Source organism: Ctenocephalides felis, unplaced genomic scaffold (genome assembly GCF_003426905.1).
Source record: "Ctenocephalides felis isolate EL2017-DRISC unplaced genomic scaffold, ASM342690v1 CF-g0.4_SCAFFOLD_00097, whole genome shotgun sequence".
Lineage (NCBI taxonomy): Eukaryota > Metazoa > Arthropoda > Insecta > Siphonaptera > Pulicidae > Ctenocephalides > Ctenocephalides felis.
The window spans coordinates 10228-18156 of NW_020536251.1; the positions used below are offsets into that span (position 1 = coordinate 10228).

The window sequence follows — 7929 nt, forward strand, 5'->3', positions numbered from 1 at the left end:
TAATTTTTGTTAGGAGTCCTTCATGCCACACTTTATCGAATGCTTGCTTGACATCTAGAAACGCTGCAGTACAGTATTCCTTTTTTTCAAATGCTTTAAGTATATTATCCACAACCTTGTGGCATTGCTGAATCGTGGAATGCTTGCGTCGAAAACCAAATTGGTGATCTGGAAATAAGTCATTATGATTAACAAATATATCATTCAGTATAAGTTTTTCAAACACTTTTGCCAAAGTGGAAATGAGATTTATTGGCCTATATGAATCAACAAGCTCAGGGTTTTTGTCCGCTTTTGCTATCAATATAATTTCTGACGATTTCAAAGCGTTTGGCCAGTAATTAAGTCTTAATATAGCATTTATGACGTAAGTAATTAAGACGAATCCCTTTTTAGGTAGTTCCTTTAGCATTTTGGGAGTGATGAGGTCCATGCCTGGAGCTTTTCTATTACGCAAAGAATGACATTGTGAGAGAACTTCTCCAGGCGTGAATCTAGGAACACGATGAATCGTAGATGGTAGTGGAGTCTGGTTTCCCGTTCGTGAATTATCGTTGTATTCAGAAATATTAGGTTTGAATACTGTTTCTAGATAGTCTGCAAAACACTTAACCTTTTCTTCATTACTCCTAGCCCAGGAAAAACCATTTGCTGTGGCGACTTTTATTGGATTGCTTATAGATTTCGGCTTTTTATTGCTCTTTATTGGGCGCCAAATAGAATTGTCCAATCTACTGAGATTCGATATATAGTCTTCAAAGTTGGAATTATTAAATTCTTTTAATTTATTTTTTAAGTTTATTATTTAAGTTGTTGAATAACGTTTTCATTTGAGGATCGTGGTATTTTTGCCATAATCTTCTAGCCTTGCGTTTTTCGGCTAATAATTGTTTTATCTCCATACTAGTAATATTCCTACCTTTATTTTTATAGGAGGGGTAGCTAATTTGGTGGAATCCTGTAGTAGACATATAAATTTATTTAATTCATCGTCCACATCAGACGGATGTTTTAATCTAATTTTTAAATCAATTTTTTCTGAGATATGTTTTCGATATAGATTCCAATCTGTTTTGTAGTTATGCAAATAGGTAGGTGGAGTATTAATGATAGCTGTAGATCTCAAAGTCAGTAATAGAGGAGAATGATCTGAAGATAAGTCATATAAAGTGGAAATTTCAACATTTGATGTACAAATACCTTTAGTGATTGCAAAATCTAAGAGGTCTGGATGTTTACGTGGATCACTTGGCCAATAGGTTGGTGACCAAGGCGATATAAAAGCACATTTGTTGTATATATTAGTTTCTCTAACTCACGTCCTTTTGTGGTAGTAATCCTCGAGCCCCATAGCTTATTTTTGCAATTAAAGTCTCCTCCTACAAGAAACTTTGGTCCTAAGGTTTTGAAAAATTCATGCAATTGTTCGCATTTGATGTTATGTCTCGGAGGACAATATATGGCAGAAAGTGATATGTCAAATGACTGTAGACTGACAACAATAGTGGTGGCTTGCAAATAATCAGCAGTAAACTTACCAACTTCATAATGACGTAAATTTGCTTTAACCAAAACAGCACTACCTGCGTGGCAACCGCCATCTGGATGTGGGGTGTAATATGTTATGTAGTTGGTAATATAAAATCTTGAGTGGTTTGTTAAGTGCGATTCGCTGATTAAAAGAATGTCAATTTTTTGTTCATGTAGAAATTGTGTTAATTCATGCTTGTGTTGTTGAATGCCGTTGGCATTCCATATAGCTATTCTGAAAAAACTAGACATTATTTATATTTACTAACAATTAGTGTCAGCATGTTCATTACCATAGTATTTTGCTGAGTTAATTGTTTCATGACATCTTTGATTTCAATAAGGATAGCACTAAGTTCTGTCATTTCTATAGCATTCGACTTGTTTTGTTGGTTCTTCAGTATTTCTGCATAACTCATATGTTGTGTGTTTTCCTTTAATAGACTGTTGTGCTGGCGAACAGGTTTATAAGATTGGTCTGTTTGATTAAATTTTTTCACATTGGCTGTATTATGGGTTTTGTCGTAGTCATGAAAAAATTCACAACCCTTATAATTAGCTGGGTGTGCTCCACCACACAATGCACAGCAAGCAGGAGTGTTCCTTTCTTTTTTACAAGAAGAAGTCACGTGCGAATCGCCACATTTCAAGCACGCATGTGGCCGATTACAATATGTACGGGTATGACCATAGAGTTGACATCTATGACACTGTATTGCATTTCTAGTCCTTCTCGGAGTCTCGAAAAAAATTATTTGATTCAATAGTTTGGTCATTTTAAATATTTCAGTGTTTGTTGATGCCGGTTCCAAGTCTACAAAAAACATATTTAGAGGCTTCTTTGTTTGGTAGTGTTTCATATTGATGATGTTTCTAACTTTATGTCCATTCTTCTCAATTTTTTTTAATTTCAGCTATGTCACTTGTATAATGAACATATTTAAGCACCACCCTATAGGCTCTTTCTTCACTGGGTTGATAGGTATGAAATACCACATTTCTGCTTTGTAAAAGTTTTACAAGCGTCCTGTAAGTATTTGGTTCGTTCACATTTATTTTACCATGTCATTTGGTAGTATTCGTGTTACATACGTATTCGGTTGTAAAACCGAACTAAGACTGTTTACCATATCAGGATAGTCGATGCAATGATAAATAAAAATTGGTGGTGGCTTGACTGTCTTAGTGGCAGGTTGCTCAGTAGAATTTTTGATATTAGGACGGTTTATTTCGTTATTGGATAATGCGCTGAATCTATTAGAAAGTTGTATGGAATTATAATTAATATTTTCATTGTTAATTTTCTTCTTTTTGCACTAAGTATTTTTTTCGGCACTAGCTGCCATTTATTTACATTTGTTGTTTCCGAACTGGTTCCAGCACGTGGTTCGATGCTACTATTCTCCATGTTTATGTCGTCATTAGTTACGTCATGAATTGTTTGACTATTTTGGGTCATTATTACTGGATTTGCTTGTACACTATTAACTATTACACTATTAACTTGTGTTAAGTTTTGATGAACATGTTCAACGCTAGTTGATTGATCTTCTTCAATTAATTTTAATGAATCCACAACAATTTCCGTTGTATCTGTGTCTTTGTACCCCGAAGGGTACATGCAATCGGCTTAACGGTACCGACTTCGTATGCACAGTGGTTTGTTTACGCGCGCACTGACACTATGTTTTGATTCGAACTGAAAAAATAAAAATAAAAATAATTCACTTTGAATATTATATAATTTACTCCGATGTCGACGGTACGACGTCCGAAGACAGAATGTTCAAAGAATTATATATTTTATCTTCAAAAATAATTAAAAAAATGATTTTGATTTCCAAGTTTTTTGTCAACTTGAGATTTGATGATATTAAAAAGCATATAAAATAGTATTATTTAATGAAATGAACAAAAATGTTTGTTGAACTATTTGTAAATATTCCCAAAGTCTTAATAAATCCTTAGAATGTTAACACTAGACACTAGAGACACATTTTGTGTCAAGATTTATGTTTCAAAGTTGTCGGAGTTGTGGAGTTGTTAAGTGGATATAACTCCTCTCTAAAGCGGAATCAAATCCTAACCGATTCGGCTTCGGATATGATAAGCCCATCTCTAATATGTAAAGACATTGTACTTAAAAAATTTTTTTTATCTATCTCAATGCTTCTTCTTATCAGAATCTATATTCTGTTCTTTACGAAAATCTTGATAAAAATGCCGCAATTTATTTGCATTTACTATTCAGACAAAAATTAATACTAAAATAATCCAGGATCTACGTCGTACCAAATTAAATTTGATTCTAAGAAATGTTATGTACAATATAAAAACCATTAAAACAATTGTTCTGTACAAACTTTAAATTTTATTTTATTTCAGTAAATACTGATAATGCCATATATAATGAAATTAAGATTTTGTGGAGTTAGTGAATTGGATTTTGTAGTGTGTTTTAAACAAAGTGTTTTTTTTACATCATTAAAAATCTACAATTCAGTTATTTTAAATTTAAGTGGCGAAATAGGAACCGTCAATGGCTTTGTTTCGACTTTCAATTCTCCATAATTCCATTCGACTTTATGATTTCTAAGCAACTTAGCGATTAATGTTTCGACTTCCAAATCTGCAAATCTTTTCCCAACGCAACTTCTTGGCCCAAATCCAAAGGGCATGTAGACAAACCGATGGGCATTCTTGGCAGAAGGGCAACCTTGAGAAGCCTCACCGGTTAACCAACGTTCTGGAAGATATTGGTCAGGGTTCGGATATTGGCTTTCTCTGGCAGTTGTAGTTATGTGGCTCATGATCACTTCAGTCTAATGGAAAAGATAAAATATTATTCATAAAATGTTGTAAATTTTCATATTATTGATGACCTTACTCCTTTGGGTACTTGATATCCTGATAAAACAAGATCAACTGGTATCTTCCTCATTGTGCCTCCGGCAATCGGCAACACTCTATTTGCTTCCTTCATACAAGCTCTCAAATAGGGAATTTTATTAAAGGATCGGTTGTTAATTGGAATCTTTATTGGGCAGTATTGTTAGAATTTCTTCTCGTAATTTTTCTTGAGATGCTGTTTTAGCAAGAAGATATAATAGAATTGCTGTTGTATTAGAAATTTAACAATCAATATACAATGATTGACAAGTCGAATATAACACAAACTCAATGACACAATCAATTTGTCTTTATGTTGCATTAGATTATTCAGGTTTTAAAGACAAATTGATGATATTCATAAATTATGTAGTTAGTCATGTTTTACTGTGTCTACTCCTGCAAGCAACATGTCCATAGCCATGATTACTGCAACATTTTTGTCAATTTTTAGAAGCTTTTCTAACACACTCATTTCTGATTCTGGTTTGGAATCTGGATTACTGTTGATACGTTCTACTGCTTTATCAATTTTCTTCAATGATTACGCTTTGAATACAAATATTTCATTAAAAAGTTCAAAATTCGAATCAATTAAAATATAGAAAACCTTACTTAGTCATTGTATCTAGTGCAGTCATCAATTTGGTATAATTTGGGTGTTCTGATATATTTCCAAAGTGATGGAAGAACTTTAATTTAAACGAACATTCAAAAAATCGTGCACCGCCTGTATCATTTTTTGGAATCTGAATTTAACTTGGAGTCATCTACTAAACAACCCAATCTTGAATCCAAGGAAATACGTGCAATTGATTCCAAAGACCATTTGTTCAATTCGTTTAGGAAATTATTTGGCATTTCGTTCTTTGAATCACGTAGCTGAATTATTCTACCGAAAAATAAAAACTTATAACAAATTAATTTTTATCTAAACAAATTTTGTTACCTTTCTATAAATTCTTCTGCTACTTCTTCCACAGGTTTTACGTATGGTTTGATCACTCTGGGTTGCATCATGACGGGATTTACCATTCCTCGTAGTTCTTTCCATTTTTCACCATGTCTAAAGTAAATTATATATAAAGTGGATATGAATTTTTTTAAGATACAACAACTATAATGAAACAATAAATACTCTACGAGAAGTCCAGCATTGTCGCCATATACATCAGGACGTAAATCTTTCCTGAAGTGTTTAAATGTTTCAAATTCTCTTCTATGGGGCCATGGACCTTCGTTTCGATAAACCTGAAGAAAATGTTGTTTTGAAATATTGTGAAATGGGAAAACACAAATAGATCTATTAATATAAATAACCTTACATGTTCAAAATCTTTCGGATCGTAACATATAATCATATCAGCTCTTCCTAGAAATCCTTTGAATCTGACTATATCTCCGTATACTTCGTTCATCATTACATGCATTTCTTTTAAAGCTACTTTATGAAATTTTCCTATATAAAATAATATGCGTATGTAGTTATCAACATTTGAAAAAAACGTATTTAGTGTTTATATATATATATAATTATTACCTCCTGGCAAAAAGTTCCGCAAACTTTTTAAAGCAGATTCTGGACCAGGTATTTCTGAAAACGGTTTTGCTTCGCTCCATGATATCCGCGATTCCTGTACATTTTCCTGAAGAATACAATATTGGCTAAAAAATATAATAATTTTTAAAAGAATCACATTATAATTTTACTTTTTGTACTTCTGCCAAGGTTGCCAATTGTCTTGCTACCCTTGAGATATTTATTTTTGGTAAACGTGTTACTTCCAAAGAAACACAACTAGCAGCTTTAGTAAAATGTGAAGAATTTAAAGTAATCATTTTTAAAATTGATAGATGTAATTTTCACAAAACTCTTAGGTACGTAAATTTTAGATAAGTAATAAATTATTGTATTTTTTTTAAAATTGATTACACAATTGCACAGGTGTAAATATTACGCAGGTAAAATATATAATAATTAAATAAAAATTATTCAACACAATACACTATATATTTACACTATATATATCACATATTTGTTAATTTTAAAAAAATGTTTTAATACTGGGTACTTATCACAATGTTTGAAAACAACAACTAATTGATATCTGACTCACGGAAATATTTTTTAATAAAAAAAACTGTTGGCCCGTACACGAGTATCATTCCCCACCATATTGAGCAGATTGGCATCAAGTAGGTAATCATCAAATGTTCTGTCTTCTATTTAAATAAATATATATATATATATATATATATATATATATATACAGGGTTGGTCCTGGGGTCCTTAGCGCCCCCCAATATTTTAACTGTTTTAACAGTTTATCAATAAAATTATACAAATATTTACGTTAATTTTTTAAATTAGTTTTTACTAATTCTGTATTTAGTACCCAAAAATTAGATATATGTAAACTAAATGCGCAAAAATACATTGATTTCAAATTTATTTAGAAGATTGAGGCAATTCGCGGGTGATCATAATCAAATTTTTGTGTCCTTCGTCTTCTATCGTTGTCGCACTGCCGAACTATTTTCAAATATTTATTTTTCAACCCAAACTTTTTAACACATCCAAAAATTTCAATATGTTATTTATTGCTTGCAAGAATATTCTTAAATTTTCAATTATTTCTAACGCATGCGTAATATTAATATTTGAGTTTGGAAACATTTCATTTGTTCATTTTGGGAATTTTTTATGCAATTTATTCTATTGAGGAAATCATAGAGATTAAAAAAAATTCTAGTTTTTCATTTTTAAACATAATACTGGTATTTTATGTTGGATTATAATAATTCTATTTTTTTATTTTTATCATTTAAAATATTGAATGAAAACGTAAACCTCTCCTAATTCATATCGTAAGGGCGGAGAGATTAGTAAAAGATGCAGAGAAGTAATATATTTCTTGAATGATATTGAAAATTTCATATCCGAATCTCGTTTTGGCGCCCCCTAAAGCGTGCGCCCGTATTTTTTGCATGTCAAGTTAAGACCAATAATTATTTTCAAATTCCAAATATTTTCCACTAGTTGTTTATTTCATTTCCAACACTTTATTATTATGTATATATTTAGTAATTTAGTATAATTTTAGTAATTTTGCACTGAATGAAGAGATTTTTAAACCAATATGAAATATAATAAAAATATTAATTTAATCTTTGAAATAAAAATATCTCCTTAATCTAATATTTCATAGAATACTTAAAAATAATCCATTTGCATATTCTGATTTTATTATTTTGATCTGATTGTGAAATTTTTATTCTGATCGTATAATTTTTATCAAAAATAACATCCTTTTTTCAAGTATTTAAAGAACTTTTTCACGGTTTACTACCTCTGCCTAATTGAAAATATTTTTAGCTTAATCATTGTCATGGTCGTGCGAGATAATTTGCTCAAGCGGCATGACTTAATATTGAATATTTTTGAAAAGTAATCAATTATTTTATCAATTGATTATAATTTTAGATAAGTATAATATTTGACTTATATAT

General features: G+C 30.9%; 1 pseudogene; it reads right to left on the reverse strand.

Annotated features, from left to right (window-relative positions):
• Positions 1 to 3160: 3160 nt before the first annotated feature.
• LOC113373009 lies at positions 3161 to 6258 on the reverse strand (annotated as a pseudogene).
• Between the last annotated feature and the right edge of the window lie 1671 nt (positions 6259 to 7929).